Genomic DNA, 19,420 nt, shown 5'->3' with positions numbered 1-19,420 from the left:
AAATAGCTCCATCTTCTCAAAAGCTTGGGGAGTATCTGTCTACTGATTCCCTGAGAATACAAGTAAGTTGAAAAGAGAGTATCAAAATAAAGTTGAGTAAGTGCATAAGTATTTATGTTTGAAAGTATGTTTCTGTTTCTTGCATATGTAAACCGTTCCAGAAAATCCTTTATTTTCTGCTGTATATGAAAAGTAGTTTTAATCTCATAAAACCGTTCTATTTGTAAACCAATGTTCTGTATTTGTATTCCTTTATGTAAAACTTGTAACCGTGAGTGTGCCTGGTTCCACAAGCTGTTATTGTAAACTGTAATGTAATACTGTAAATTGTATCTTGTAAAACTAGTACTTTGAAAATGTACTTATGTTTAGTTAATTATTGTCACAACCCGAAACATTTTCCGTTTCTGTTATATGATTTCCGTTAATAAAATTTGAATTTTATTAAATTTCCGTCAAACTTCTTGGTTTAGAAAGACATCTAGTTTTATATAATTAAAATTTTATATGAGTCGGAACGAAAACTTCACGAAATCTCGAAATTTTCCTTCGATCAAAACATCGGTTTTCGGCCTGACTGAGTTTACGGCCGTACACTCGTTTACGACCAGTATCGGGTGGACCCCACCACCTGATTCATTTTATTCTACAGGTAATCGTTAGTAAAGCATTTTATTAGTGAGCATTCTTCGCGTACTTACCTAAGTACTCACAAAAGTCCTGAGATTATAACCAGAGTCTCCTTGCGGGAGAACGTGAGTTTGTGTATAGATCTATACGGGATTGATAATCCCACACCATAACTGTTAGCTACAGTTAGGCCGGCAGGCCTAGGTGACAAAGTCATTTCAATTCCGACACCTGAAGAACTTCCTTCAGGCAATTCAATGGTCAAGTATGGTTATAACAACTCATAAATTTGGTACTAAGAAAATACGATTAATGTATGAATGGTAATAACTTTAATTAGTTTTATTATAAAGTAATAGAACTACTATACATATCATTGTTTTTAGAGCTTTCCGAACTTCGTATACATATTGGCAATAGTCAGGGTTTTTCATGTAAAAAGAGGTTTCTTATTCTATCAAACAATGCACAACACATTCAATGAGATTCAGTAACAAAATACACATGTTAGAAAATAATGGATTTTCTTGGAAGCATAAAAATACATTTATCGATTCATTAACCAATTTTTCATCTCAAAAACATGCTTATGAACTCACCAACTTTATGCTGATACACTTTCAAAACTGCTTGTATTCTCAGGAAATCAATAGACAGGTACCTCCTGGAGTTTTGAGAAGATGGAGCGTATAAAGTCTCATCTTTTACTTTTGTCATACTTTTGATGTCTATAAACATGAATCATACCGATGTAAATATTTTACTTAATTAATGTAATGGTTGTGTTTACTTTGATTACTGTAATGCAATGGTTGTGATACTATACATGAAGTCATCCACACCTGAACGTTTCCGCCGTTCCGGTTTGGAGGTGTGACAGTTATACACTAACCTATTGTTAATATCTTTTTAATGAGTTATTATAACTATACTGACTAGATGGCCTGACCCAACGCTATGAATGCGTTAAAACTGTTGATAACAACTGTCGCTTGTAGGCGTGTATGCCTGACAGTAGCTAGCAGTCTGAGTGCTGGGTTGTCAATCCCAATATAGATCTATACACACATTGTTTCGATCTCCGACTGGAGATTCTGGTTATAATGTCAGGATTTATCTATATTGTTTAAATGAATTAAACAACCTGAATTGAATGACTCATAAAAAGCATATAAACGTTACATGTATAATAGTTATGAAAACCCAATCATTCTGAAATAAATGATTGACAGTATCTTCTTGAATTAGTATTCTTAACATGTATATGAAATATGTATACTCTTGATTAGTTTTGAATCAAACCTTTGTTCTTGTAAAACAATTTACTTTAGTATACTTGAATCGTGAATTAATGTTATGTGAATCATAAATTATACCTATTATAATTTATATGTCCTTTCTGAATTGATACTGAGTATTCATGAATGCAACCCCTTGCTCAACATGTTACAAAGGGTATTTGAACTGGATGAAATAGCTTTTATATTTATATACATATACAAATATATATAAGTAAAATTTAGATGACACTCGGACGAATAACCGATACTTATAATACCATATCCAAACAAGGAAAAGGAACCAAGGTGGGTTATCAATCCTAAGCCTTTTAAATCTTATTTATATATATATATATATATATATATATATATATATATATATATATATATATATATATATATATATATATATATATATGATTTCTGGGTAAAATATAAGTTTATAAAAACATTTAAAAGAAGTTTAATATTTTGAAATACTTTTGGTGACTTGGTGTCATTTTAACACAATCCTTGAAAACCATTTGATTTGTTGATAACTCAAATCCATTTTTATAAGATATTTGAAACAATTTGTTTATAACACAAAATCTTTGTGTTAGACTTTTATTCCCCCCCCCCCCTTAAAACAGTAAAAACTATGAACTCACCTTTCGGAGGGTGATTCAAATGATGATTTGGTATAGGATGTTTAGTTCCACGAGTGAAATCCCGCAACAAAACAAGTCCTATATATATTTGTATAGCATATATACATCCAATTAGCTAAAATAATCATTGGAATGATTAGATACCGGACGAATTTTTAAGTATAACTTACAAATAGAAGTGTTTGAAGCTAGATTGGAGACTGAAATGGGTTTACGGTCAGGAGTTTACGGCCATGTGCGTTCTTGAAGGATGAAGAACACTTGATGATCCTAGACCAGATTCTAAGATTCAAAGGTTTTGAGGTGCTTGTTCTTCGTGTTCGCCACGTGTTCTTCATGAAAACTAGTGAAATCAATGGATTTTAGCATAGTAAATGAAGATGGAAGGGTGTTATTGAAGTGATAACAAGATCAAGAATTTATACCTATTAGATCTTGTGAAGAATTAGTGTTATAACACTTGAATAAGATGAACAAGGATGATTATTGCATGTTCTTGAGAAGAGAGGTTGTTCTTGGTGGATGATACTTGAGAGAATTTGAGAGTTCTTGGCTGGAAGATGTGAGAAATGAAGGAAAAATGAAGGAAATCTATATATATGTGCGAGGGTTCACGGCCCGAGGGTTTACGGCCATGAACCTCGTTTACGGTCCGAGGTCGGCTAGAGTTTATGACCGAGAGCGTGCCCCAATGCGATAAGGTTCGGTTTCCGAGAAGATAAGATCCAAAGAGTTTACGGCCGAAGCCTGATTACGGCCGAAGCCGTTCACGGCCTCGTTCACGGTTGCGAGGGTTTACGGCTGGGAGGAGTGTACAGTCCAAGGATTATATGGCCGTAAACCTTTTGCGGCCCGAAGTGTTTGCGGTCCGAAACAAAGGAATAAGATGCGAAGTTTCTCGGTTTTTAAGTCTTTTCCTTCTAAATTCAATTGTAATTATTTTAAGGAGTTTAACAAGTAAAGGTTATTTTCATAACCTAAATGAAAACCCAAACAATAAAAAGGACCTTAGATGAGCCTCGTTTGACTTTGGTTGACTTTACAAGATAGAAAATAACGGGATGTTACATACGGGCCCAATACTACCTTCCACACCTACCTGTACCTTCCCCAAAGCTGTTACCTGATAACTCTAATTCATCCCAGACAAAACATACCTCACAGGCTGCTGCATAATTCAAATCCTAAGCTATCCTAAGATTTTCTCAATCCCATCAAACCAGAACTCAAATCAATCATAACAGGTTGCCTTATGCATGCAAATTATACACATAACATGATCAAATAATAGACTCTACCCTAGGACCACAATCAGACAAGGAATAGGAAATAAGGCCCAAGATCCTAAACGTATACAATTTATAAAGCATACACATAGCAAAATCCATCTGACTATCATAATCCAAATATCAATATAATATGGCTAACATATTGGGGAACTACTTAGTTGAGCTCGACCGATCACGCACATTGCACTCCCCCCTTTTTCCATTTAAAGAAGTTTTTAACATTTGATGTTGAAAACAATTTTACCATTTCCTTAGTTTGAGTTCTGACACACCCGAGAGTATGCCCGAATCTCTCAAACCAAGGCTCTGATACCAACTTGTAACGACCAAAATTTTTCAAACAAAATTTTCATTTTTAATTATTCAAAACATTCCCATAAAATTGATGGGTTTTGCGCATTCTAACACTCCTAAGTGTACATGCAACCCTAAATACCTTGGATCTATGTTTTCTCTATTATACATGCAATTATGAACTTTCCAAGGTATTACCCTATCTAGCATACAATACTTGATACTTGGGTAATCAAATGGATAGAATACATACCTTTGTTTGATGTAGCTTGTCTCGATGAAGCTTGAGTGCCTAGTGCCCCAAGTGTGACACCTCAAATGGTTCACACAACACCAAATGCACATGGAATGACGTGAGAGAAATGGAACACTCCTTGAAATCGTCTAGCCCTCATATTCACACATTAGTCACGATTTCTTGAGCCATGGGATTCTTTTATATGGTGGCTATTAGGGTTACACCATGTAACTCATAACTTTAGCCATTCCTTATGCTCCATGGATTTTAACCTCCATGGAGTATCCATGGGTCACCCCATGGACTTAGTCCAACATAAGAAATCTTGGATTACAAGCCCACATATATAAGAATGAATGATTTACACAATCAACCCATATATTTAATTAGTCTCCTTTTGATCACTTAATTAATTCCAAATTAATTCTTGATCAATACTAATTAAATAACCTTATTAATATATTAGAACTTATAATATATTAACCAACCTTAAGTGTTATTTCTGTCATTATAGTATATCCAAATGCATGATGCCATGCAACCCAAATGGACCATGCCGGGTCGGGTCAAGTCTTACCAATTATAGTTATGGACTTAGACATTAATCCAACAGTCTCCCACTTGCATAAGTCTAAAACTATTATTGCGTATGACTTCAGGAACCGATCAGCAATCATAGCTCTCAAAAGCTTCTGTCGAACTCTGACCTTGTCGATGAACTCTGACCTTTGTCATTGACTTGTCCATTAGATAAGGGATCATATATTCCTCCATTCTAGATATCATATGGACTGAGACATGGATTATCAATCATTCTCTCTGTCCATTTGTTGTTTCCCGATTTCCAATTCATGATGACTGACTGATTGAACAAATCAAATCAGTCCTGGCTTAGCCAAGCACTCACATGTATCATCTTTAAATCGTCGAGGGGCCCACATATATCGCTTTTATCCCGAAGGTAAAAGGAATGGATAAACTTCGACTCATATGGCTTGTTCTACTACTTGTTGAATCATACACAAAGGCACGTTTTATAACATCGAGTTACCGAATGCGTTTTCGTGCAATCAATGTACAACCAACTCATATTAACAACTCATATCTCTAGGTTTGAAGAATATAAGATATTATCGTCTCATGATCACTCGTGATAAAATCCATGAAGTGATTCAAATGAGCGTGGGTTGAATCCAATACTCAGAACTTATGAGCACTCATGAGTGTTGTAGCACCACTTTGTCCACCAACTTGGACCTCTACAAACCAACCCATGACAGTCTTGATTCATATCTACTTCCAACATATGACCGACTGTGGATGGTTTGAATAACTTAATCATTCAGGAAGAGCAACTTAGTTATTCTGGAAGTCAAAACATGCAAAGTGAAACACAAGAATAAATGAATCAAATATGGTATCAAACCCTATGAATATAAATAAACACTTTTATTTATCACCATACTGATTACTCATTATTCATTGTTTCGGTTTTATCAACTTTATACTTGAATTAAAAACACTAGTTGTCCCATGCTCCAAGCATGTATACTATGTTTTTCTTAAACAATAGCTTTGCCATACACCAAGTATGCACTCTATGTTTGTCTATGATCCTTACTTTGTGAAATAAACCAATTGAACATAATTTCAATGATTCTAATTTCACACTCCCAAATCCTTATCGAAAAATGTGAGAATTTCGAATTCCTATCATTTATCGAAATCTGTTTAGATTTTAAACTTATATGCACTGACCCTCCTATAATGAATATGTACAAAGTCATAAAGACTTGTCAACAGTCATTATAAGGTATTCCAATGGAGATCAACTCCATGGAGACTAAGTCTCATATTCAAAGTACATTGCTTTGGACATGCTTCTTGCATTAAGTTTTCTAATCTTACACAGATAACTTCCACCTATGGAGACAACTCCATATTCTCATTTTGACTATCACTTCTGAATAAGAGATGCCTCTTTTCAGAATATGTCAATATGGTCCTTCCAAAATTAGCACTATACTTCCAACTGTCCCTGAGCAACCAATCTTTGGTAAACCTCAGATTGTCCTCGACAATGGCTTAATCATTTTAGTCATATCCAATTATAGACCTTCTCCCTTCTTAATGCCTCTGGGCATTTGGAAAAATTTAGAAATGACAAATATTATAGCACATGCAATCGATCCTGTACCCAAAGCAAATGGTACACGATTCATGATGTCTCACATAAAGACATGATTCTAGACCAGTCTTTTGCTACAATATTTTTATTTGCCATGTTTTCAAAATTTGACTATGAAGAGGGATGCCGTAATCATAATCGAATTTTGAGAACGCAATATATAGAATTTCCTTAAGTTGAACCAATCCAACATGAAATTCATATATATATATTCTTGACTAAAGATGATTAAGGTCTCAATCTAAGCCTTTAGAACTGAAATGAAGTATATCCTCTTCCTTAATTATAGCAAAACAACTTTTTCAATCCCTGCAGCCTCACGAATTGAAACTTTTGTTTTCTATAATTAACATTGCTAACTTGCAACACTAACAATAATTATCATGCTCCCACTAACATGATGGTTATTAGCATAACACTTATGCTCCCACTAGCTTTGACATGTACTCAGAAATCAGCTGGACTTCTAGAAATCAATACTTTATTGACTTCCTTACCAAAGTTCAGATTTCTGATACGAGATGCTTTGATAAAATTTTATCAAAATCATACACCTTTCTTTAGATAGCATGCATGTATGTCTAAACAATTTCAGAACTATGAAAAGGGATGTCGTAATCATAGTCTCAATTGTTTAGACCTTTTGCCATCTGCTTCAAATCTACTTGGTGGAAGTGTTTCCTCACCATCATTTTCATGAATCGGAGAGAAACCTTATGACCCTTAGATTTTATGGTGTATGTGTTCTTATCCATGTGAATCGTCAAAACCATAGTCACAAGACAAGGATAATGACAAATCCAAACTCATATGGACTGAACTTATGCAATCTTAACTTCTTGCCACCTGGCAGTACAGGGCTTGCCATTTCTTCCAAGTTGTTATGCAACCAATTGAGAACTTTCAGAACTCCTATGCAAAGCCAACTTTAACTGGAATGGGCACAGAATATGTCAACATGATAGGTTATAAACCTCAAGTCGTGTGCTAGTGAACAACCTCAGGTTTTATTCTTGATTAGTTCTTGAAATTCTTTTTAGGATCTTTAAGACTCCCACTGTCCTCTTGACATATAAGACTATCTTGCCAAATATTCAAGAGATAGTGCGGGTTCTTTATCAAGACAAACACTTCACACAATTGGCCTTAGTTGGTCTTTGTTTAATCCAAAACATCACAACTTACCAACTTCAAATGTACAAGAGTAGGACACTTTTACTCTTACATTTGACAAGTGTTATAAACCTTTCTTTAAGATATGTCACTCAACTTATAGTCTTGGAGTATGACTCTAAGACTTGTTTTGAAACGAAGTATGACTCATCTTCTTGATTTAACCATTTCAACAATTCATGACTCCTCTTCTTAGTCATAAGAATGCACTAAGATGTCCTTACAAGACCAATTGTGATGTGGTTCTTTAATCATTAAGATGATCTCAAAACATGTTACTAAAGTACTCTCCCATCTTTTCAGATTTGAGAAACTTTTATCTGTCTGCCTAATTTGATTCTTCCCATTCGTTCTGCCATACATTGAGACTTTTCCAATGTTTTAGAATTATACTTAAACTTGTAAGTATAACCATATTTACTAAAATTTAGTAAATCATGACGAATAGTCTTAACGAGCTTTGTGGTGGACTTGACCAGTGCACAAGAATGTGTACTCGATCCCTTTAGTCCTTAACTTGACTCACACATCCATGTGAACAAGTCTTAATTTTCCAATGCTTGAAAGTTCTCATTCATCATACTATTCAATTTGCATGATTCCAAGTTTCTATCCAACTGAAGCCTTGGGAATGAGAATCTTTCCTTATTTGGTAAATTATGACACTACCACAAACGAAAGAATCAAGTCCATTTTTTTTTCAAATATTGCTATCAATGGAATCATATAAACAAACATTTTTCACAAATGCCACTTGTAAGGATATTTAAAATAAATATAAAATTAAAAACATTTATTTTATTTCAAAACTTTGCGAAAAAAACTTATCCTTATAGTGCAAATGCATACGGAAAAACTTGTTGTTATCTATTCCTAAGCAATATATCATAACTCCTAAGTAACAGCTTCAAAATTCTGATGCGATCGAAATCCACCTACGCGATCAGAATCAGCATATACTTCCTTTAAGCTTTCTCTCTATTCTTTGATTCTTAAAACATCAACCTGTGACCCAGTCACATCATGTAATGAGGATCTTAGAATAGAAACTTAACAGAGTTAGATAATGGGCTCTACCTGAAGTAGAGTCAGACTTATTGACTTTAACATCCTTAGGTAAACTTGGCAGCTTTACAATCAACGCCCCTTCCTTTGGCAAAATAAACATATGGACCCTTTGGTAATGGGACTATCTCAGACTTAGCCTTTCTCCTTACCATTTGGTCAACCGGGTTGACTATGGCCAATCCCTTTCCATTGGGTAGAGAATGCTTTTTCTGGATTTCCAGTGTCACCATTGTCACTGTCCATAAAGTTTTTGGGAAGTTGATCTTCTAATCAAATTTGCTTTACTATCGTTCCAAATCATTGCTGATTCAGCACCACCAAGCAAATAGATATGATCATTAAGGTTCATGTCATAGTCTGTTTCATAGTAGTCCCAAAGGAACTCACTATGTGACTTAGAAAGTGATTGAACATCCAACTTTCTCAAGACTTTGACACCCAACTCTCCCAGCTTGTCAATATGTGACTTCATCTCTAAGATGTGATCACACATAGACCTTGCTTGCCATTAGGGCTTGAGTGACCTTGAACTTGTGGGTTAGGGAGAATAATTGGAGGAGGTGGAGGAAGTAAAGTTCCAAGAGATTTGGGAAGATCATAGATGTCTGAACTAGACATCTTTTGGGAGATATTCAAGATAGTTGATCTAAAGTCCTTAATATAACACCCAATATGAAATATTAAGGCTAGGATCCAACAACCTATTTATAACTGGAAGAGGGATGTCGTAATCCGAGTTATAAAATAGTTGAAGGTAGGTAAATGACGATTTACCAATTTCCACCATGAAAAACGAAATAATGTAATTAGGTTTTTAATTGGATTTGCAACTCCTAGATCTTTTGAGATTCATTGAACTTTTCAATGGCATATTTCAATCTCGAGTGTGCCCTTCAGGTTTTGTGACTGGGATGCCGAGGATCACAAAACAAGGTGTGAAGTAACCATGCAAATATACTTGGTACCCTTAATATTTACCCCTCAATCGATGTGACGGTTAACCACACGAGCACCACCGATACTATGATAAATATTAAGTTACCCTTTGCCTACTTTGTTAAATCCAGGTTAGTGTGCCGGTTAACCACACACGCTCCACTAACGGTTTAAACAAAGTGCAAAGTGTATTTTCTTGGATTAGCACCTTATTCACATTTTCCTAAGTAACTAAGATTGGGAATTTATAAAAAGTTTAGTTACTTAGTATTTATCATTAATACTTTTAATGAAGGGAGAATTATAGTCCTTGTCCTACCCGTTCGGCTAACGACCCTCCACCAGTCAAGGAAGCGGTGGGTGAGAGTGGACACCCATTAAACTGCCATTTTATAGGCAGTAACCTTATACCCCCCTTATAGACCGACTTCGTGAATGAGGCCTACTAACGGTAAGACTGACTTGCTCTTATACATATATTTATTATTAACTTATAATACTATAAAGTATAAGGGTTGAATTTTAACTTTTAAAATTCTAAGGGCTAACTTGGAATTAAAGTATTCATGGGGAAAACTTTACAAATTCCAAAACTTGAGGGCAAGTTTTGAAAATATTCAAAACTAATTAATTCCATAACTTATGTGTTTAAAGTAGTTTTAATTAAAAAAAAAACTCTTCAAGTTCCATAACTTGAGGACAAGTTATGGAAGACTTTAAACTAATAAAAGAATGTAACTTTTCTTTATTTTTGTAACTTATGGAACTAATTAAGGTTACATATTTTATCATTTAATGAAGTGACTCTTGAACCTCCATAACTTGGGGACAAGTTATGGAGTCATAAAACCAATTAATGACGACAAGACTCTTCATTCTTGTAACCATTGCCAACTTTTTATGAGTTTTATGAAACTTAAATGTGACTTTTCATATAACTTGAGGACAAGTTACAAAAACACATTTTAGAATCAACTCTTAGATTAAAATGGATTGAAAACACATAATCAATTAACTTTTCTATTAATCTAATAAACTCATATGAACAAAGATAATTCACATCAAATTTTTTTCAAGTAATTAGCATAACTTTTTAAACTAATACAATTCGATTTTTCAGCTAATTTTGCAAGTATAACAAGAAAACAAGCCTTGGCTCTGATACCACTGATGGGTTTTGTGCATTCTAACACTCCTAAGTGTACATGCAACCCTAAATATCTTTGATCTATGTTTTCTCTATTATACATGCAATTATGAACTTTCCAAGGTATTACCCTATCTAGCATACAATACTTGATACTTGGGTAATCAAATGGATAGAATACATACCTTTGTTTGATGTAGCTTGTCTCCATGAAGCTTGAGTGCCAAGTGCCCCAACTGTGACACCTCAAATGGTTCACACAACACCAAATGAACATGGAATGACTTGAGAGAAATGGAACACTCCTTGAAATCGTCTAGCCCTCATATTCACACATTAGTTACGATTTCTTGAGCCATGGGATTCTTTTATATGGTGGCTATTAGGGTTACACCATGTAACTCATAACTTTACCCATTCCTTATGCTCCATTGATTTTAACCTCCATGGAGTATCCATGGGTCACCCCATGGACTTAGTCCAACATAAGAAATCTTGGATCACAAGCCCACATATATAAGAATAAATGATTTACACAATCAACCCATATATTTAATTAGTCTCCTTTTGATCACTTAATTAATTCCAAATTAATTCTTGATCAATACTAATTAAATAACCTTATTAATATATTAGAACTTATAATATATTAACCAACCTTAAGTGTTATTTCTCTCATTATAGTCTATCCAAATGCATGATGCCATGCAACCCAAATGGACCATGCCGGGTCGGGTCAAGTCTTACCAATTATAGTTATGGACTTAGACATTAATCCAACAAAAATATGAAATCCAACTGACAATTGTTTCCAAAATTCATAACATCAATATTTTATTTTAAAAATCAGTGTGTCCCCATAAAGAACCGGAGAGTGCACCCCGCGCCATCAAGCCTTGCTCTTGCCCTTAGGCTCAGAAGTACATGAAACAAATCAACAAACTGTAAGCTAATACTTAGTGAGTTCCCCAAAGCATACCCTACACAATCCACATCACCACATAATCCATATTAGCTATAAAAGCTACATAAACCACATAAGCCATGCATACAAACATATAAGGATGTCGTGGGCTCCTCCCAAGGTCTTACTCCAAGATGTCATGGGCTCCCCCACATGGTCTTACACCAAAGTGCCATGGGCTCCCCCCTTGGTCTTTAGATGGAAATCCATGAGCTCCCCCACATGGTCTGACATCCAAGTGCCATGGGCTCCCCCCATGGTCTTTACCTGAAAATCCATGGGCTCCCCACTTGGTCTTACACCCAAGCGTCATGGGCTCCCCCCATGGTCTTTCCTGTAAGTATAGCTTATACAACTAGCATACCACATAACATATAAGCAACTAACATACCACATATCACTACATCAACTAGTGTATCACATATCATAAAATGGGCCGACCTTGGTGCCTTAGACCCATTGGTAAGGTGAGGAGACTCACCTCTCAAGAATGCTGAACTGATAAGATATGATAAGTCCCAACACGCAGCTCCTATTCAACTGCCTACAATCATCATGTGACAAGCCTTGTAAAAATCCCGAACTACCAACGATACACTCAAAGTCAAACTTGGTGAATTATGGTCAACCGTCACGGTCAACCGTCACGGTCAACAGTCCATTTTAAACCAACTCGTCGAGTGCATCTAGCAACTAGTCGATTCCCTTCGGTGTTCAGAAAACTGGGGAACACCCTAACCAACTCATCGAGTTCTCAATGCAGACCAAAAACAGGAAAACTCGGTCCACCCCGTCTAATTCTCGGTGCAGACCGAAAACGGGAAACCCGATCCAACTCGTCGAATTGCCAAGGCAACTCGCCGAGCTTTCCCTTTTTCTTAACATGTTTAGACCTTTCAGTCGAATCCAAAGTCCCAAACTACAGATCCAGTCCCTTAGGACTGAAATACCATGTAAAGTTGCAAACTTTAAGTAAATGCAAGGCCTCAAGAGACTAAAACACTAAAACTAAGTCTCATACAAGGTTTAGGGCATGGAGAAGGACCTAGACTAGATAAAGTGAGCAACTTTATACCCATGGACGCGTAGAGGTGTCTAGATCTAGAACCATATCCTCATGACAAGTCCAAATCCAAGGATGACACCATTATGCACCAAAAGTGACAATATACTTCCATAAGATGATATATAAGAAAATAAAGGTCAAGGTAGCAACTTTATACCTTAAGAAGGTTGCCAAAACAGAGTAAATGTCGGATCTACTGCCTCTCTCTTTGCTCGAAGGTCTTCAAGCTTCAAATTCCTTCACAACCACACCAAAATCACTTTCCAAAGCTCTCTCACACACTCTAGACGGTATAAGGCTTGAACTAGGATTTTCTCTGGCTGTAAGGACGATGAGGGAGGCTACAAATGAGCCATAAGTTCTTTACGTAGGGTACAAACCCCTAAAAATTAGGGTTTTCCTTTACAGTGTCTTCTCGTCGAGTAGACCCTAAGTCTCGCGTCCCAAAACGATCTCTACTCGTCAAGTTGGTGCTCCCCAACTCGTCGAGTCCTAGTGCAAAAACCTACAAATTGGAAAAATAAATGATACCTGGAACAAGCGTTACAAAAATATTTCTTTTAAACATCAGAGCAAAAAAATAATAATCAGTGCGGAAAAAACCATCAGGGGTGTTGTGCAGTAAAGTCGGGCCCCTCCCCTTGGAACTGGAAGTACCTAAAAGTATTTAAACCACAAAAACGTAAGCACAAGGCTTAGTGAGTTCCCCAAAATACCACATACCATACATAGGATATGGAATGCTATGGACCAAACCATAGTCTTATTATCACTATCAGCCATGAGCCAAATTATGGTCTTTCTTTGCCACAACATGGGAAAAACCATTGTCTTATATACAAGTGCCCAGAGCCACATCCTGGTATTCCATGCAAGCATCACAAAGACAACTAGCATCCTACATATAAATTTTTGGGCCATACCCTGGACTTACATATAATTGACAAGAGCCAGATCCTTATCTTTCATACAATTTCTAGGATGCAAATCATGGTCTTTTATACATATGATAAGGGCCACACATTGTTCTTACATGAAAGTAACACAAAGAAAACTAGCATCCTACATAGTATAGTGAGAAGACTCACCTTCTAGACATAGTCAGCAGCTTACAGTTCTCACAACCAAATGAATGTGTGCTAAACACCTCCTAATAAAACGCATAATGCACACCCTTAGTCTACCTTCTAAAACTATCCAATTGACCGAAAATCAACACAGGTCAAAACTTCAACGGCCAAAGTCAATGTAAATAGTTAAAGTCAACATTAGTTAACTTCCACGTCGTGGCTAGTCCTTGGCCACGTCATGGATGACAAACTCAATCCCGATCCACAACTCAGTCATGTTCAACTCAATCAACACTCACCACGACGTGGGCCCTCCTTGCCTACATCGTGGACAAATCTAGAAAAAATAGTCGAGGAGTCCCCCATCGCTACATCGTGGCACTCTCCACGCTACGTCGTGGCTATCGGCTGGGAACATCTTAATGCATTGAGTCCTTAATATATTAAGCCTTTAACTCCAACTTTCCAAAAAGATTCTAAGGACTCTAAAGGCTCATAAAATGTCAACTTTATGGATATTCATGACTGATGCATGTCCTTTACCAAATCTAGGTCAAAAGGTGACCTAAAACTCATGCAAAGCTCCTAAATCTTAACCACATTCTAGATCTGAAAGATATAAGGCTTAAGGGACTTTGACAAGCCATAAAGTTGCAAACTTTATCTCATTCCAACATACAAACTCCTCTTATGGAATAAAACATACAAGGAAAGCTATATCTACAAGGAATGATTTATAAAGGTAGGAGCTTTAATTCTTACAAATGGTCCAAAGAATGATTCCAAGGGTGGAGTAGAGTGTCTTGCTTGATTCTTGCTCCAAAACCTTATTCTTCTCCATCAAAGTGTACTAAGAGCACCAAAATGAGCCAAAACTCTCAAAGCGAGGCTAGGGTTTCGTGATAGAGGGTTGGAGGTTGAAGAGGATGCCCTAATGCTTGGGGTATGATGCTTAAATATGAGAGAAACCCTAAAATTATGGGCTTGGGCCAAAACAGTTGCCACGTCATGGCCATCCTACTGCCACATCATGTCACACATCAGATGGATGTGCTCAATTTAGATTACGTCACGTCGTGGCATGGAGTTTTTACTAAAAATTCCATCTTTTATCCCATTAAGTCTTAAGTTAAAGCAATTTGGAAAACAGGTGTTACAACTCTCCCTCGCTTAGATTAGATTTCGTCCTCAAAATCCGTCGTTACAACTTAATCTTCAACACAAGTCGACTCTGTCTGAACTACTGAAATCCAATACAATACTGAAAATCCATCTCACACAGACGACCACCTCCTGATACTGCCACCGAACCAAATATTAGCAGAAATAACGTGTCTTGATGAAGAAAAAAACATTAACACGTCATACTTAACCAACAAAGGGAAGGTCTAACTACTGTAACATCTCGATTTTCAAGTATTTACCTTTGGCCCCTTAGTATATGAGTTTTTTGTATTTTGAGCCTTGGAATGAGTTTTGCTTTCGAATTAGTTCCATATGGCACTTAAGGAAGAAAAGCACTTTTCATGAGTATATGGGGTGTACTGCCAGATTACGTTGCACGTAAGGCCCATGAAAGAAACGTCGTCGTTTTGGAGTACATTGGGTGTACTCGGTTCAGATTAAACCCCTAATGTTTGGAGTTTTGCACTATTAAATCCCCTCTAGAGCCTCAAAAACTTTCCTTACACCAGCCTCCCTCACTCATCTCGACCATTGCAAACCCTAACCTCTTATGTAGACATTTTGACATTCTGTGTGTTTTTGGTGACCTTGAAGGAAGGGGGAGGAGGTGGAATCATCTCGGGGACTCAAAGGGAGCTTAGATACAGAAGTACCTCCCCCTTAGTCATCACTTGGAGGTAAAAAGATCCGACCTTGATGAATATTGCTCTTAGTTCTTGTTGTGGTTAAGTTTCATGCATTTTGGTCCCGTTTGCTTGGTGTTCTTAACTATCTTCTACTCTAGACTCCATGAGCTGTCCTTTTAGAGGTTTTGGAGTAGCGTGAGTCATAAAAATGGGTTCTTGGTTGTTATTATCCTTTCATTCATGAACTAGGAAGTCTTAATGTGTTAAGGAGTTAGGGTTTTTGGTATTGGACACTTTATAACCATGAAAAGTCATAAAGTTGGAAACTTTATGACTTAGAACATCATTTTGGACTTGGATTTAAGTTTTGCGCGGAAGGGCTTAATATATTAAGCTCTTAATGGAGTTTTGGGACAGGGCAACATACGTTGGGCGTACCAGGAGGTACGTTGCGTGTAGGTGGTAAGCGCCCCGCTTTTTGGTCAACATCAAAGTACGTTGGGCATACTCTAGTATTACGTCGGGCATAACCCGTTGTTAATACTTGTTGACTTTTGGACCTTTGACCGTTGACTCTGACTTTGACCAAGTTTGATTTAAAGGTATTTTGGGTATTTTAAGTTATAGTTAAGCCTTGGGCCCTCTCTGTTAAATAGGTTATTTGTAGAGCCGGTATTCAGAGCAGCGTATTGTTCGGCTATTCGTTAAACTGTAAGGTGAGTTACCTCACTATTTTTAGGGTCGAAGTCACCAATGTCAGGCCTTTTGGCTATGTATTCTGGTATTTAGGATTTTGCTACATAGTAGTAATCTGTAGATCTTCTTGCTAGTCTGTTAACTGGTTATATGATTATCAATTGTTGAATATATGTTATTTGTTATGTTCATGTCAACATGGTATGGTGGGGTTGAGACTGTACAACTTTGTTCTTTATGTCAACAGACAGGGATCATTTTAACCGAAAGGTTGTGGGCCAAGGGTAATCAAACCAGGAGGTTGTGGGCTCGTTATGTGTTGTGCATTCCGACCATAAGGTTGTGAGTCGGGGCATTCCAATCGTAAGGTTGTGGGCAAGGGCATTCCAACTGTAAGGTTGACAGCCAGGGGTAATCGAACCAGGAGGTTGTGGAACCTTTATCTGTTTGATTATATGTTTGTGTACTAGTACTTGGGGGAACTCACTAAGCATTAGATTACAATGTTAGTTTTGTTTTAGGTACTTCAGAGGAACGTGACAAGGAGAAGGTGTGACCGTACACATCCTTGGTTTTATGATTAATTGGATCTTGGGAGACTCTGATTTTAAATAATGTTTTCGAAACAATGGTTTTGTAAGCAGTTCTTTTTAGTAAATGGGTTGTTTTGAAAAATTTAAATTTGTTGTGATTTTTGGGATGTTACTTTTGGGTTTTGAGCACTATAACACTCCTGTGGTGCACATACAACCTTAATGCCTTAGATCTAAGTTTTCTCTAATTATACATGCAATTTCATATTATCCAAAGCATATACCCTAGCTATCATGCAATTGGAGATATACAACATAAAAACTAGTTAGATGAATACCTCTTTTATGTAGCTTGTAGAAGGCAATTGGAGATATACAACATAAAAACTAATTAGATGAATCCTATCAAATTGCTCCGGTGAAGGCAACCCAAAAGGACCATGTTGCTATCGGGTCAAGTACATACCCATTATACTTATGGGCTTAGACACCTAATCCAACAGTCTACCACTTGGATAAGTCTAATAACTATTATTGAAAGTACGACTTCAAAATCTGATTAGCAATCATAGCTCTCAAAAGCCACTGTCAACTCTGATCAATAACGCGTCCTTTAGATAAGGGATCATATATTCCTCCATTCTCTAAGATATCATATGAACTGAGACATGGATTATAATCATTCTCTTTGTTCATGTGTTGTTTCTCAATTTCTAATTTATGATGACTAACTAATTGAACAAATCAAATCAGTCCAGGCTTGGCCAAGCGCTTAGGGTGTCATCACTAATACATCGAGGGGCCCATAAATATCACTTTTATCCCTCTTAGGGTAAAAGGAACGGATAAACTTTGACTCATATTCTTGCTCAATTTACTCATCAAATCACACACAACAATACGTTTTATAACACCAAGTTACTGTTGTGTTTACGTATCATCAATGTGCAACCGACTCGTAAACTACAACTCGTATGTCTCTGCTTTAAGAATATAAGATATTATCGTCTCATAATCACTCGTGATAAAATACATGAAGTGATTCAGATGAGCGTGGGTTTAATCCAATACTCAAATCTTATTACAGGAGTACTCATGAACACTGCAGCAAACATGTGCTATATCTAAGCACTTAGACAATCTACAGTCGCATTCATGACAGTCTTACCTCATTACTTACTTCCAAAGTATGATTGACCATGGATGTTTGAATAACCTATTTATTCGGGAAGTAAACCATACGAAGTGAAACACAAGAATAATTGAATCCAATAAGGTCTCAAAACTTTTGAATATAAATAAAAACACTTATTATTTAATCACCATATTGATAACACATTATTCAATGTATAATGTTTCGACTAATAAAGTTAATACTTGCATTAAAACAATAGTTATCCCATGCTCCAAGTATGCACGCTATGTTTACCTATGGTCATTGCTTTGTGAAATAAATCAATTGTAAACATTTCCAATGACACTCATTTCACAATTCAAAATCCTTATCGTAAGTGTAAGAATACGAAATTCTTGCCACTATTAGAATGTGTCGGATTCTAAACTATCAGGCAATGATCATTACAAATTACTCCACTGGAGATTGTTATAGGACAATTCCACATATACGAAGTCTCATATTCGAAGTACATTCCTTTGAACATCCTTCTTCCATGAAAGTTTCTAACTTACACATAGATTCTTAATATCTAACTCCCATTATGGAAACATTTCCATATTTTCCATGTGACAATCCTATGTATTCATAATCATGTCAATATGGTCCATCCATTACTATACTTCCAACTTTCCATAAGCAACCAATCTTTGGCAAACCTTGGATTGTCCTTAACAGTTGTTTAACAACTTTGGTCATATACGGTTCTGGTCCGTTTTCCTTCTTAATGCCCTAGGCATTTGGAAAATTCAGAACACACAAATATTATAGCATATGGAATCGATCCTATACCCGAAGCATATGGGACACGATTCATAATGTCTTACATAAAGACATGATACTTTATCAGTGTCTTGCTATAACATTTCCATATATAGAATTTCCTTACAGTGAATCATTTCATCATAACATTCATATATGTTCATGACTAAATTCTATTAAGATCTCAATCTAAGCTTTTAGATTTGAAATGAAGTATGAGTTCCTCTCACTTAATTATAGAAAAATAATTTTTTCAAACCGTGCAACTTTGCAAACTTTTGTTTTCTATAATTAGCATTGCTAACCCGCAATACTTAATGTAATAATTGTGATCCCACTAGAATAATAATTACATTCTTACAAGCATAACACTTATGCTCCCACTAGCCTTGACATGTACCCAAAAATCAGGTGGACTTCTAGAAATCAATACTTATTGACTTTCTTTCCA

Source organism: Lactuca virosa, chromosome 5, assembly GCF_052849685.1.
Source record: "Lactuca virosa cultivar CGN04683 chromosome 5, Lactuca_virosa_CGN04683_v6, whole genome shotgun sequence".
NCBI classification, from domain to species: domain Eukaryota; kingdom Viridiplantae; phylum Streptophyta; class Magnoliopsida; order Asterales; family Asteraceae; genus Lactuca; species Lactuca virosa.
Note: the sequence above shows the minus strand (reverse complement) of the source record.